The sequence below is a fragment of the Condylura cristata genome, unplaced genomic scaffold (genome assembly GCF_000260355.1).
Source record: "Condylura cristata isolate star-nosed mole 26May11 unplaced genomic scaffold, ConCri1.0 scaffold00002, whole genome shotgun sequence".
Taxonomy (NCBI): Eukaryota; Metazoa; Chordata; class Mammalia; order Eulipotyphla; family Talpidae; genus Condylura; species Condylura cristata.
This window is the reverse complement of record NW_004567103.1, coordinates 17,241,358-17,257,939: the sequence shown is the minus strand read 5'-3', so window position 1 is coordinate 17,257,939 and position 16,582 is coordinate 17,241,358. Positions and strand designations below refer to the sequence as shown.

The 16,582-nt window shown below is 33.5% G+C and overlaps 1 protein-coding gene across 4 annotated transcripts in view; it reads right to left on the bottom strand.

Annotated features, from left to right (window-relative positions):
* Positions 1–16,582, bottom strand: part of ERBB4 (erb-b2 receptor tyrosine kinase 4) — a 942,163-nt gene that overhangs the window by 895,035 nt on the left and 30,546 nt on the right. The window lies entirely within an intron of this gene.

Here is a 16,582-nt window from a genome sequence, read left to right as displayed (position 1 = left end):
GCACCAGACCTCTCCTGTCTCACCCGCTGCTCTCCTCAGCAGTGTATTTTGTCAGTCTGCCTGTTCTGCTCCCCACTCTCTTTCTGGTGAATCCTCTGACCACCCTTGCACCTCTGGCTTGTTCCACAGTTCTGTATGCACATATAATCTTTTAAAAAATAGATCTATACACAAATATGAAACTGAAGAAATAAAATTTATGATTAAATAAGAAAATGGTAGGGAAAGCAGTGAACCTGAACAAGATTTCTCTGTACCTTCACTGAAATGTAGACTATCTAAAGAAGAATACATATGATTTTAAATAAAAGATATTCAAGGAAAAGGAATAGAATAGAACAGTGTTCTATGACAATAAAAAGGTAAGATTACTGAATTGAAAATGTAGTAACATTAACTGCATGCATTGTAGCCACTGAATCAAGATAAGTTAAAAAAACTAAAGCTGCATAGGATTTTAATTGTATACACTCTAATATTAATTGTTCTGCCAAAAGAAAGTAAACTACAGGCAGTTTAAATTAGGTTTCATATTAACATTATAATGATATCATAGTCATGTATATTATAAATATAAGTTATAAGTAGTCATTATGTAATTAAGTCTGTTTATCTAAACTTTATGTTATAAACAAAGATTAGCCCAACAACAACAACAAAATATATATCTAGGACTTCCAAACATACTAGTTATTATAATATGATAAATTTTGTTAATATTGTGCATAGAGTCCTACTATCATATTATATCATATCATAGAAAATAGATACTATGAGTAAAATTTAGGGTATTTAATGATTACTTCTCACAAACATAGTTCAGATTTCTTAGTAAGATTAGCCTTAGTATTTTTTTTTTTAAAGGTCTATTTATTTGTGCATACAGAACTTGGGTACAAGCCAGAGGCTCAGGGGCAGCGAGAGGCTTCACCAGAGACAGAGTTGGGAGCAGAACAGGCAGACTGATGAAGTACACTGCTGAGGGGAGCAGTGGGCGGGTCAGGAGAGGTCTGCCAAGCCATGTGGTCACCTCCTGGGCAGGCGGGAATCGAACTCATGCAGAAGTGGCTTTAGCTTCTCAGTGCTGTGCTTTAACCCACTGCGAACACCAGGGAGGGCCCTAGCCTTAGTATTTTAAATATTTTTTGTAGTCAAGAATTAGCTTTAGAATTCACTAAAATCCAATCAGCATAATTTTTTCATGACACAAAGTTTGTGTTGACCTCATTAATTTAAAATTCATTTTTATAATTTGATGCCTTTCCGATTTTTAATGTATTATCTTCATTGTAAACTGAAATTTTAAGAGGTATTCTTAGAACCTGTGTCAATAAGTTGTCTTCTTTGTGAAAAAAAAAGCATTTAAATTTTAATTTTTCAAGTAAAGGAATACCAGTGATGCATCAACAAAAACAAAAGAATAAGCAATATTAGAAGTTAATACACCTTTAAAAAGAAACACAAGGAAAGTTTTACTAAATATATTTTTGTATTACAAAAATGCCAACAAAATGAAAATGTAATTTGTAAATGACTGATTGATAAGAATCTTTCCCATGTTGAAAGATAAAGGATAATTTACTTCCATAAGGATAAGAATCTGTAAGCTCATCAAATAAGCTCTATTCTAAATATAATAGGTATGTTCTCTATTTACTGAGTACAAACAGAAGTACTATTAAAATAGACAGAAAGAAAGACTATACAGATTCCTACTATTAATAGATATATTTTAAGAAAACAAAAACATGCTAGATTAATGTTAAGATAATTGAATAATTTTTCTTCTTACCACTTACAAAAAAATGAACTCAGTTAAAATAAATTCCTACAGTTTAGTGACCAACTGAGGTTAATGGTCTGAAACTACACTTTAGGCAATTAACTCCGCCCAGCCATTCATTAATCCCCAGGAAATACCCAAGTCTACAATTGTTACTGCTTAATTATAACCCAAATGGAACCAAGAGAAATGAGAGCAGCAATGTGATTGGCTAGTATGCAAAAATTAAGTTCTCCATGAATGCCTTGTACATATCAATTATAATTGCATCACCTTTAAAAAAAATCCATATGCCTATATATTTTTTCCATTTTCAGTTTATAATAGCAATAATGACTTTGATGCTGGGCATTTTCTGGGAATTAATGGCCAGCGGATGTTAATGGCCCTTGGCTGTACCTTGAGCCATCTACTCCTCCCTGTTAGTCATTAATCCCTGTGAAATGCCCAGCTATTGCTTAATTAACTTTACAATGCAGTTAATGCCTACATAACATGATAGAAAGATTTTTATTTATAAGCTTCCAAAAGCAAGCCTTTCAACTCAAAATAGACTTGCAAAAATCTAGTTTCACGTTTTAGAAACATACATTGAAAATAAGAAAGATGAGGTGACATCAGAAAGATGGAAGATAGTGATACTTATCTCACAACCAAAACAATAATAGTTAAAATCTTAAAATAGCTCAGGAAAACTTTGTATTCCAACAAAAATGCAACATTCTTACAAAGATCAAAATCCAAAATTTGTCTCATATAAAAGAAGAGAAATGTTATATCTGTGTCACCCCATCCTCCAGCATAGAAATGGTGTGAGCCAGGGGGAATGGTCTTAGAGAAATTTCCGTCTCATTGGAAAAGCAAAGCAGGAGAACCCTAACAAACTTCGCCACAGTTAAGATTTGCAGTCTTTGTTACAAAGGTATAAATCATAATCTTTACCAATGTCAATCCTAGCTGACAGAGTTAACTGAATTTCCCCTATCTCACCATAGTCATATCTTTGAGACCAGAGCTGTTGCTGCAGCAAAATATGTTCTAAGGGGCCACTTTGCTATGGCCTCTTCTCCAAAATTAGAACACCACACTCCTTCACTAATGTGGGTCCAGAGTTGCTACTGCTCTAGCCCTAAACCTGAGTTCAAGAACATGACGTTAAACTAATATTGCCAAGACCATACTGTTGCTATTCTGAGCCATATACCAAGACTATGTACTAACATCACTAGGAAGTTCTGCCACATTTCTAAGTCCAGCTCGCTAGCACTTGAGACATGGGTTTAATAGACCACCATCAGGACATGTTACAGGATGAAAACTGACACTTTGATCCACCATTCTGAGACCCTGCTGCTACTGCTGCATCCTCCCTGTTGGACCAAAGCTACAGCTGCTACCTTATGAATTAGGTACTGAAAGGGATCACCCACTAGAACTTCTCCTATGGACAAAAGAGAAAGGAAAGACACCAACAGCTATGACTGTGGGAGAATCACAAGTTATACCCACCCATTGCCACTTGATGGAACTCTGCAATCGTGACCACATGGATTACTATAATCTGACAAATGTTAACCTTAGTTTGTGGAGTTGCACAGATACTATGCAAGTGAGCCTTTTAGGAACCAAACACAGTACATCTCAGCCAGCTAATAACTACAACCATCTCCTATGAAAATCTTCCTCCACTGAAATGAATTAGAAAAGGATAAAGAAGACTACCTTTACCTCAAATGCAGACATCATGCAAATTTATCAGAAATATGAAAAAGCAAGGATGTATACAACCAAAGAAATACAATAATCTTCAAAAACTGACTAAAGAAATGAAAACCTGAGTCCTCTTCAACAGAATTCAATGTAATTATTTTAAGGCAACTCAGCAAGATTCAAAAGGGGAATGAACATAAAAGTTGCAGTCATACAAGTGAAACAAAAATTTTGGAGCTGAGAGGATACAATGAATGAAATTAAAACATACAATGGAGAAATTAAACATCATGCTTCAAATATATAATAAAAAGAAAATGCATGCTTGACTACTTGATATTAAATAGTCAAAGGAGAATGAAAGAATGAGAATGAAAAATAGTAAAGATAGGCTACACTGTTAAGGGATACCATCAAGCAAAAAAAGTATCTATATCATGAGAATCCCTAAAGAAGACAGGAAAAGAGTAGAAAATTTATTTTAAAAATAATCAATGAAAATAGATAGATGGCCATCTAGGTACCTAAATCCCAATGTTTCCATATTCAACATAAAAAAATTATATCACACAAGTTCTTATGTCACAGTGACAATTTTATAATCAAGTTCTCAAAAAAAAAAAGTGAGAAAGAGAACTTTGAAACATTTCATAAGCAACAAGAGAAAATAAATACTCATTGTATATAAAGGAGCCTTGATAGTACTTTAATCATATTACCAGCAGAATCCTTGCAGAAAAAGACTAGAGTAGAATTGTATATTAAAATGCTTAAAAAAAGTCAACCAAGAATATGTTTATCCAGTAAGTTTGTCTAACAAATATAAAGAAAAAATTAAAATTCTCCTCTCCAAAAACAAAGAGCTGAAGAAATGTACCACCAGTAGATATGTTCTACAAGAAATACTAAAGGAGTTTTTCAAGCTGAAGTGAAAGGACAATGATTAGTAACATGAGAACAGATGAAAGTACAAAATTCACTAGTAAAAGTAAATATATAGCAAGTTCAAAATAGTTTATACTTCACTAGTGTTATGTAAATCACTTTGAATCTAGATAGGTTAAGAGACAAAGACTTAACTTTATAGATATAATATTTTGTTAATGGATACACAAATAATAATAGATAAATTTGGATACCAATTTAAGTTTTTTATGCAATTGAGGTTTAAGTGTTTAGTTTAAAATAGATTATAATTATAAAATGTGTTATGAAAGCATCATGGCAAACATACACAAGTAGTAAAGAGAAATGATTTAAGGTATACCACTATGAAAAAAACAACTCTCACAGACAGAAGAAAAAAATAAAGAAATACAAACAATAAAAGGATTTGACAAACTGGTAATAGTAAGTCTTTACTATCAATAATTAATTATACTAAATGTAAATGGTTTAAATTCTCCAATTAGAAGACCTGGAGTGTAGAACAGATAAAAAAATAAAATAAAAACACCAAATACATCTTACCTACAAGAGACTTACTAAAGCTTTAAGGATATTCAAAGGATGAAAGCAAAGTGAATGGCAAAAAATATTCCATGCTATTGGAACCAAAAGGGGAGGGGATGCTAACATTTTTTTATAAAGATTTTTATGCATACAAGAACTTGGGTAATGCATACAAGAACTGGGGTACAGGCCAGAAGTGTGGGGGGTTAGAGGATTCAATAGAGACAGAGTTGGAAACAGAACAGAGAGATCAAATGAAATACACTGCTGAGGGAAGCAACAGGAGAGATACAAGAGGTCTGCTGTACATGTGGGTCACCTCCCTAGCTGGAGATCAAACTAGTGCAGCAGTGGCTGTGGATAGCTTCATAGTGCTGCACTTTAACCACTTGTACTTGCACCAGGGAGGCCCCAAGTTACACTTTTATCACACAATTTATAAGTTTGTTGAAATTTATAACAAAAGGCAAAGGTAGAGATGCAGTAATAACGAGATTAATTCATTAGGAGAAATAACAACTGTAAATATATGTATTTACATATTTTTCATATATTATATATACATGTATATATACATTTCATGTATATATGTGCATATTTATACATATATATGCCCAATTTGAAGCACCTAAGTATATTAAACAATTATTAACAACTCGAAGGAAAAAATAGCAAATAAGCAGACAGAAAAATATAGTATTAGATGACCTGATGGCCATGGCTTTCAAAAATGAATAGATGATCCAGACAGAAAATCAATAATAAAATAATAGACTTGATTTATATCTTAGATTAAATGGACCACCTCTATGTTTGTGTGTGTGTGTGTATGTGTGTGTATGCCTATAGTATGAATGTACACAGAGAACAATGCAAATCTATCTTTCTATATACTTTTATCTATCTATCTATCTATCTAGGACATTTCATTCAACAGTGGCAAAACACACATTCTTTTGAAGTGTATTTGGTGGAACACTGCCTAGGAGGCATTGCATGATAGATCACAAAGTAATTCTTAGGCTATTTTAGAAGTATGAAATAAAATCAAGCAATTTTTTTTTACCATAATAAGAGGAGAGTTAGAACATTTACAAATACATGGAGATTAAATAATATGCCCTAAGCAACTGATGACTACAAGAAAAAAATCAAAAGACAAATGCAGAAATGAATTGAAACAAAGGAAAATGGAAGCATGACATATCAAAACCTATGGGATTTCTTCAAAACCAACTGTAACAGTTTGTAGCAATGATTTCCCAAATTAAAAAAAAAAAGAATCTCAAATAAATAATGTTACTTTACGTCTAAAGAAAATAGAAAAACAAACTAACACAAAGTCAGTGAAAGAAGGGAAATTTAAAACAAAAGAGCAGAAATGAAGACCAGAAATATATATACATATATATATATATATAAAATATCCCAAAACTAAAGATCATTTGAAAAAATAAACAAAATTGACAAAACTTTAGTGAGTCTCACCATAAAAAGAAAGGACTCAAATAATTACTTTTTTTTTTTTAAAAGATTTATTTATTTGTACATACAGAACTGGGGTACAGGCCAGAGGCTCAGGGGCGGTGAGAGGCTTCACCAGAGACAGAGTGGGGAGCAGAACAGGCAGATCGACGAAGTACACTGCTGAGGGGAGCAGCGAGCGGGTCAGGAGAGGTCTGCCACGCCATATGGTCTCCTCCGGGGCAGGCGGGAATCGAACTCATGCGGAAGTGGCTTTAGCTTCTCAGTGCAGTGCTTTAACCCGCTGCGCCACCAGGGAGGGCCTCAAATAATTACTTTTATAAATCAAACAGTTCAGTGTGGTATACATACAAAATGGAATACTACTCAGCTTTTGAAAATATAAGATGAAATCTAGACATTTGCAACAATATGGATGGAAAAGGAGGGCATATTGCTAAGTGAAATGTGCCAAACATAGAACTATAAACATCATTTTTCATTGATTTGTGAAATATTAAAAAATAAAAGAAACCAAAATTCTGGAAATCTGACTGCAAGGTCAAAGTTATAAGACTGAGAGGATGAGGGTGGGAAGAAAAGGGGTAGGGAGGCCCAGTGAACTATAGTTGAAGATCATGGATGCTTTGGTTCTGGGTAGCATGTGATAACAAACAATTTACTATGTGTGAACCTATCAAACTAAATCATAAATGGTAAAGTAAACCAATGTTACCTCAATAAAGATACGACTTAAAAAATTTTAAGAAATAAAGGAAAATGTGATCTGGAAAGACTCTAGTTACCACTTAATTCAAAGTCTGTTTCTACAAATGAGAAAGTAAAAAATTCTGTGAAGCCAAGGTACTAGCTTCAATCATTGAAAAACAAAAGGGACAATGAAGATGACTTCTATTTCCTCTTTATTCAGTTTACAAATACTTTCACCCTCCTATAACATATTGAATATTTATGTTACATCTTTATCTATTTAAGGTTTGTGACAATAACTCTACTTTTATCTAAACTTGTTAAGTGAGCAGATAAGTTTCTTAAAATTAAGGGGTAGTTAAGTTATAGTAAAATATGTTCTTTTAGGGAGTTATGTTAAGCTAGGTTTAAAAAAACTACTTAAAAGTTCTTGTATTTAGGCCCTCCCTGGTGGCGCAGCGGGTTAAAGCACAGCACTGAGAAGCCAACGCCACTTCTGCATAAGTTCGATTCCCGCCTGCCCCACAGGTGACCACATGGCGCAGGTGACCACATGGCATGGCAGACCTCTCCTGACCTGCCTGCTGCTCCCCTCAGCAGTGTACTTCGTCGATCTGCCTGTTCTGCTCCCCACTGTCTCTGGTGAAGCCTCTCGCCGCCCCTGAGCCTCTGGCCTGTACCCCAGTTCTGTATGAACAAATAAATAAATCTTTAAAAAAAAAAAAAGTTCTTATATTTAAGTTACACTGTTTTCAACATTCTAGCAAGTATATTTTAAAGTATATTTTCTAATTTACATTGTTTTCATTTAGTAGAGCATTTTTGGAGAATCTAAATAGGAAATATGTTCAAGTTATAAATCATTAACAGCATGTGTTTTCCTATTGATATGATTCAAGCAGAACATACATTTAAAGCATTCAAAACGGATCCCAACTGTAATTCAATACTACTAGTGATCAATAATTATTTTTTAAATTTTAGTTTTTTTGTTTTAAATGACAAAGTTAAATAAATAAATATAAAGTTAATGTTTCTTTCTTTCTTTCTTTCTTTTTAAGACAAACATGAAAGAGACTAAGAAAATAATGTACTGCGGACTGTAATGCAAATACAATCTCAACTACCTTCAAAAAGTAGAACTAGCCCATGGTAAAGATTATCTTAACTATTTCAGATATTATTCTGATGGTTATTTAACATTATATTTGTCTAGCCTATGTTTCCCTCATTAAAACCTTATGAAATGAAATAAACTTTTTTTTTATGAAAAAAACTGTTAAGCAATTCCCCTTCAAAAGCCCCTTCATCTCACCCATATTCCTTTTCTTTGTACTACATGATTTACAGTTTGAGAACAGGTTCCATGAAAAGAAATCACTTAAGTCAGAGTAGTTTAAACTTAATAGTTTTAGCACCCATTCTTCCTCAAGGGATAAAAGAAATTGCTTAAATTGTAAACCTACTATTTTATTAGCCTATTAAGGGGGCATTTTTCAACCTACTAACAGTTAATTAAAGGAACATAGAATCTGTCTCAAACCATCTGTTCTAGTAGATGCTGTTGACAAATGTAACTGTTTTCAAGCTGCATATAGTTAAACTTTTTAAGTTCATAAATATGCAGCTAGAGTAAAAGCTACCTGATTTATCACATGCTATGTCTCACCCGACAGCACTTTTGAGAGCCCCATTGCTGCCTAAAATTAACCCTGGCACTAAGCTGTAGCCTTCAGAAAAGATAAGCTTCAGAATATATTAACTTAAAAAACAAGATCCCTTCAATTACATAGATGAATATCACACATGTTAAATGGAAAGTCAGGATTCTGTAACTGCTAAGGATGGAATGTGTAAATGTAACATTATAACATGTATTAGTATTTACTGTGCTTTCAATTTACATAGGCCTACCAGTTCTCTTATTTATGAATTCCTCTTACAAAACCACCACAGATTAAGTTATGACTTTCACAATTATATGATTTGATCATTAAGTACATGTGAAAAAATAAAGGAATTAATGTTTTATGACTACAGATATATTGGAACATGAGATTCCCTTTCCCATGATAGGAATATCGAGAATATCATATTCTTTGAAGACAAGTAACAGACTTATTACTTCACTTTAAACATTTTAGGAAAGATGAAAAAAATTTAACAGAGTCAGAAATAAACAAAATATCCTTGGTTGTCAGTTCACCTGATGAAAAAATATGTATGTCATGGATCTGTAAATTTATTTCCACCGATAGGACATGTACTCTCTAGTCTCTGCCATTTCCTATTTCCTGCCTAATTTATGGCACCTGGGCAATCATTATTTACATTTCCATCCTATGAGGAAACAAAGGGCTTCATAATTATGAGGGTCTATGAACTGCCAATGAATATATAAGTTTCATAATATTCTTCTGCCCCAACTTCTGGTATATACCTTTTTTGAATCTACAGTTTAAATGAAAATATCTAAGAATCAAAGGAGCTAAAAGTTTCACTACGTGGGAGTATTAATATACTTGCCCCTTCATTGCTGGAGAATTATTTACATTTCCCAACTTGACTAATTTCCCTTATATTTAAGCTACTTAAATCCTAAAATCTATTAGAACACACTCTAGTTATACAGATTAAAGAAAAAAAAATCCTTTCTTCTCCAAATTACTCTCTACAGAATTCATATACATTATTTTTTCAAAAACAATTCAAGTATTTTCAATTCACTTTATTTTTTTTTTTTCATTTAGATAGATATTCCATTTTAGGGCTAGGACTTGTGTCAACTTGAAATCTTTACTCTAAGCACCTATGATTAACTATTTTCTTTCATTCATGTAATCATCAACATATAAGATAGTATTTTTATGATAATGTATCAATATCTAGGTATTTCTGGAAATCGATCAGAACATTTAAGAGCTCTGCAAGGAATCTATTTCATAAGCTTTATAGTCCTATTTCACTTACCAAAAAAAAAGCATTTTGCTTCAGTTTGACAGAAGCACTTAATAAGTGGTGATACTAGTAGTAAATGGGGAAAAAAAAATCATATAGGTTGTTGTGTCCTAAACTAGCTAAGCCTCAGAATCGCCTGGGTCCTTAAAATATATGTACTCTAAAGATCTAATTATGGAGATTCTGACTAAGATCAAGTGGATCTGAGGAAATCAATAAATCAGTATCTCCAAGGCAATGTCCTGGTTATTTTATTTAAAGCTCTCTATATAACATAATGTTCATAGAGTTAAGAACCACAGCGTCAATAAAAGCAACAACACCAAAAAAAAATCCTAAATTATTAAGAGTATGTTAATAAAGCAAGAGTGCTTAATCAATTATTAGTTATGCTAAAATTATGTTAATGACACCATAAATTCTTAATAAGTGTTCCCTATCCTTTAGGAGTCTACACTTCAATTGGGGGTCAGGGAATTTAACATGCATAAGACTGTATTAAATTAGAATATATATAAATTAACTACTTTTAGTAATTTAGTACTTCCTAACGGGTTCTTTCTTTCTTATAAATTAGGTAGTACCAAGTTACTTAAGGCCTTGAAGCTGTAGAATAGATTAGACATTTTATACTTGATGTAACAGTTGAGCTCACTTTTTATTGATCAAATAAGTAAAAGAATATGATCTGCCACAGGTAAATTATCTACCATTTCATTGAAAGTTCCTTTGTATGGTCTTTTTTATTTATTTCATGACTTTGCATAATAAGGATTCACACACACAGTTTAGCTCTTCTTCCTCAGGCTGGTTACCTAGTTGCCCTAATCACCCAGTAATTAAAATAAAAACCACTCCAGACAATTGGCAGTCTTCTCTAATTGAAAACTCAATAGATAATCATTGGCCCAAGGAAATCTCCTCTTTAATACTGTAATATGAACCACCATCTGTCTATTAAATTAGTCATTGCAAAATATTAACATATAAATGACCACAATAGGAGTTTATAAAAGTGGTCCTAACACAACTATTTTTTCATCTTGTTGTCTCACCAATTTCTTTCTAGGAAGCAATAAAGATTGATTATACAACTGATAGAAGAGGGGGCCAATAACTTGCCACACAACACAGATATGTTCAAAAAGTTTGCAATGTCTAACCTAGCTAAACAATGCATTGGCTCTCCAGTGAATAATATCACATTGAATCAAGAAGTTAGAACATATCACATAAATGATATTTATTTATCAGTCCCTTAACAGAGCTGAAATTCTCGAATTTTAATGTAATATCTTGCATTTACTTACAAGAGAAGTAGAAGCAAAGGAAGGAAAGAAGTTCATATTACAGTATTAAAGAGGAAATGCAACTGAAATCTTAGAAACTGTCCAACAGACTAGAAGATCCTTGGAGTCCACCAATCTGAGATTGAAGAAATACCTTCATTTTCTGCAACCGACAAGCACAATTCTATTTCAATGTGACAAATTCATAGATAGCAACACATTGAAAAGATATTAATAGCCAGAAGGAAAAGGTAACCCAATTTTGTGCTCTATGTAGAAAGTCAGTTACACCATTTTCTTTATAGACACACTTGTACACAGCAAATTATATCAGTAACAAAGTCTTCACGATTGAATAACCCAGAGGGAAGGCAAAGACACACTATCAGATAGCTAATAAAACAGTAAACAAAAGTAGTATGAATATATTATACATTCCAAAGTCAGTCCTAGAAAGAATACAATATTCCTTCTAAATCTTTCTCTGTTGACTGATCTTGACATCTTGGGCATAGGTGATTTATCTTTGCCAGTATAAAGCAGGCCTTATAAAATGCATAATTGAATTTCAATGTGGCCTGATGATGTTCTTAACAAAGTCTAATCCCAAACAATGTAAACATCAACTGATTAGGCAGAAATTACATAAGACACTTGATAAGTCAAACAATAGGGGGAGTAGCTAACTAACAGATTCAGGCAAAAGTATTGAGGAAACCTCCAAATTGCATATTTTTTTGACAATCATAGAAAATAAGATAGTTTCAGGATTCTGAATTTAATTTGCAGGTATCTGGAAACATACAATTCCAGAAAAAATTTATGCTGAAAAGCATACCAATCTCAAAATATTTGCTGTGATATGAAGCTGGAAAAATCACTGTCCTTACATCCTATCATTCACTGCTCAACACCATGAAAAGGTCAAGCTCAGTCTTGGTTTTTCTTCACAGAACCTGATATAAATTTGAAGACTACATTAAAGACTGAGTGACGACATTATGGTGTTTAAACACAAAGATAAACTCCGTAAGATATCATTGTATGAGTCAAGATGAAGGAAAAAGCTTTTAAAATCTAAATTCTAAATGAATAAAATTATGTGTAGTCAAGGATCTGGGGTGTCTAAATATTAAACAGAAATCTGAAATTTATTCAGTTAGTTAAAAGCATAATATTATACTTAGCTTTAGTATGAATTTTTGACCTCGAGACTTTTTAAGATTTATACATACAGAAATGGGGTACAGGCCAGAGGTACAAGGGCAGTGAAAGAATTCACCAGAAACAGTGAGGAGCAAGACAGGCAGCTCAACAAAGTACACTGCTGAGGGGAGCAGCGGGCCAGACTGGAGAGGTCTGTTCATGTGGGTCACACCTCCGGGCGGAGGATCGGAATCGCACTGAAGCAGCCACGAGCTTGACTTAGCTTTGCAGTGCAATGCTCCAACCCGCTGCGCCACCAGGGAGGGCCAATTCTCTAGTTTTTGTTATACAAAGCAAGTAACATGTAAATCGTATTATTTCTGTCAATCATAAAAAAGTGTAGTTTTTCTTAAAAAAAAAAAGATCCTCGTGGATTTTTACACTGTAAGTCCCATAACTTTAAGGTAGTTTATTTTTTTTCTCTTAAGGTATAATTCCTTCTTAATGTACAATTATATGATATCTTGGGGTAACCAGATACAAAAATATTAATGCATTACATAAGTAGACTACATGAGTAGTGGCAAAGTCTCTCTCCCTAACATATAGACATGTATGTATGAATATATAGTACATATACACATGCACACAATAGATGGTATGTCTTTGTTCTCTGAAACTTAACCTCTAATATAATATCAGAATTAGTGCATTTGGAAGGAGATGAGTTCATGGGTTATTTAGCGTTCATGAATGAAATTGGTGGCTTTATTAAAAAAGACTATAGAGAGTCCCTTCACCCTTCTACCATATTTAGTGAGAAGATGGCTATCTAAGAACAAGGAAATGGGTACTTACTAGACACTAAATCTCTGCCACTTTGTTCTTAGGCTTCACAACCTCCAAAAACATCATAAATGAATATGTGTTACATAATCCACTTAACATATAACATTATTATAAAACAGCCTGAATGGATGAATTTATGTAATATTTATGCTAATATAATATCTATGTATATATTTATATAATGACAAAATTATACATGCATGTGTATTTTCAACTCTTGACTACATTGTAAATTCAATAATGAAGCAGTTACTCCATTTATTTATTTTCTTTTGTGAATATTTTAAAATTTTTCTTGAGATAACATCAGTTTACATTGTTATTTGTATTGTGGAAGTATAGGATACCCCCTTCTGATGATTTTAACATAGCACTCCCATCACCAAAGTCATTCCATTTTAAACTTCAAAATTAGTGTAAGTTGCATTAAAGAAAAATATAAATTTTTCTATGTGCACCAAAATTCAGGTCTCTTGAATAAGCATTTATGTACTTATTTGCTTTGGACAGCTGCTATTATGCACAATTTTCTGAAAAGCTATGGCTTATCATGCATAAAATAATTACTCTGTAAAATTTCATATTGCTGCTAAAATAAGCTAAGGCCAAATTAAATAATATTTATTGTGAATCATCACAGAATCAATAGCACTACTTAACAATAAAAATGAAAACTATTATTTTCAAGTGTTTGTAATTTCCCCTGCCTATGCTAAGCACTTTAAATACATTATATTATTTAATTGTTATAATAATCCTGTGAGGTAGGTATTATTTTCCTATTCTATAACTTGGCACATTCTGGCAAATGATAAATAAATGCCCAGATCATAAATGGCTGAGCTATATATTTTTTTTTAATTTATTTATTTGTGCATACAGAACTGGGGTACAGGCCAGAGGCTCAGGGGCGGTGAGAAGCTTCACCAGAGACAGAGTGGGGAGCAGAACAGGCAGATCTACGAAGTACACTGCTGAGGGAAGCAGCGGGCGGGTCAGGAGAGGTCTGGCTCGCCATGTGGTCGCCTCCGGGGAGGCGGGAATCGAACTCATGCGGAAGTGGCTTCAGATTCTCAGTGCTGTGCTTTAACCCGCTGCGCCACCAGGAAGGGCCGCTGAGCTATATTTTTATTAAAGGCCAAATGATACCTTATTAAAATCTTCACTATAACGGAGAATCTCCCCAATTAAGTTTTCTAGAACAGAGACTGATGGCTTTTTGCCAAATCCTCTTGTAAGCACACAGCTTGAACCTATTTCCCTGGAGTTGGGCATGTCAGTGAATTAAACTTTAGCCAAGCAGTGTATATCGGCCTTTCCCTGGTGGCGCAGCAGGTTAAAGCACTGCATTGAGAAGCTAAAGCCACTTCCGCATGAGTTCGATTCCCGCCTACCCAGAAGGTAACCACATGCCATGGCAGACCTCTCCTGACCCGCCCGCTGCTCCCCTCAGCAGTGTACATTGTCGATCTGCCTGTTCTGCTCCCCACTCTGTCTCTGGTGAAGCCTCTCACTGTCCCTGAGCCCCTGGCCTGTACCCCAGTTCTGTATGTACAAATAAATAGATCTTAAAAGGAAAAAAAAAATAGTGTATATCACTATCAGGCTTGGCTCGAAGACACTTCCCACATGAAACCATTCATTCTATTCCCCCTTACCTGGCTACACTGAGTATCACATGGAAATGGTAGGAATCGAAGCAGAAATTCAACCCGAAACATCAGCATTCAACTGTTATGCAACGGGAAATAAGCCATAATGAACTAAAGTCGGACGAAACCACTATCATAAAGGGCTTTTATATTCTATTAGCTTGCATCACCCTAACGAATAAAGTTATGTCTATTTATAGTTAACAAATCAAATCTTATTTTGACTCGTGTTTAATTAAAACCCCTCAATTAAAAGTTCAATTTATTTCCCTGACAGCCTAAACTTTGTCCTAACAACGTACCATGATCATTATTTTTCTTACTCACAAAGACATTAAAAATGGTAACTTGAAGATAGAAAAGTCCAAGTGAACCACATTTTTATCACTTCAAAAACAAATAGTATCCAAATGTAGTTTTGAAGTGGTATCTAATTTTTTTTTTTTAGCAAATTCTGGTATCAAATGTAGTAAAAGAAATCATTTACTTGATGCACAAAATACTTTAAAGAAGCCAATGCAATCCTCCTGAAGGGGTGGGAACAACAGAATACTCAGAAGCATTTCATCATTTGAAGCTGATAAAACAATGCCAACAAGCACAAAAGATAACTACTTTGTTCTGTCAGGTTGTGTCATGTTGTAGAAAACATGAAACATTATGTGACCTTTAGAGAGAATCACCAAATAGAAGCTTGTTTTGTGGTGTATTCACAGGTATTTTTTAATTTTTTGAAAACTGTGATTTTTTTCCCCCAATTATGTCTTCAGAGATCTCAGGCATAAAAAGATACTGGTATATTAAATAAACATAAGCTGAAAGACTGGAAGGAAAATTTGCTGCTGTGGAAAACAAAGCTAGTAGCTAAGTGTCTGTGTTTATATAACTCTTAGGAAACTCCCATCAATTAAATATTAATTTCAAAATTGGCCTATAGGTATATATGTTGGCTATGTTTAGCATTTGACTATATGTAAATTATACTCTAATTCATTTATATTTTATAACCCATTTTTAAAACTTGACTTCTCTCATGATCTTTCCTGACTTTCTGGAGACTACTGCAGCAACTGCCACAAATTCTAAACCTATTGAATTTCACTCTTGTGCAGGATCCACAAAGATTGGAAGACAGTGCATATAAATGATAGGTGTCTGTCAGGCTCATTTTCTGATGTGTATCATGACTGCCAAAAAAAAAAAAAAGATATATTTTTATTAAGTACCTCTTCCTCTGGGCTCATTTTTTAATGCAAGGGAATAACTGACAGAAAATTTTAGCCCTTTAGGATAATATTTCTTGGAGTAAATTTATAGGTAGTATAATAGAATTACCTGAAGACATATATGTTAAGCTGTAGAATAAGCATTAAAACAATACAGAAATTGAGACTAAAAAAGCCTATAGAGAAAACATATCAGGCTTTTAAAAACTTATTTGGCTTATCTCAAAGAAGGCAAGATGGGATGAAAAAAAAAAGGATTATTGAGATAAAAATATCAAAATAGTAGAAATAAATATAAAAATATCACATATATTAGGCCCTCCCTGGTGGCGCAGCGGGCTA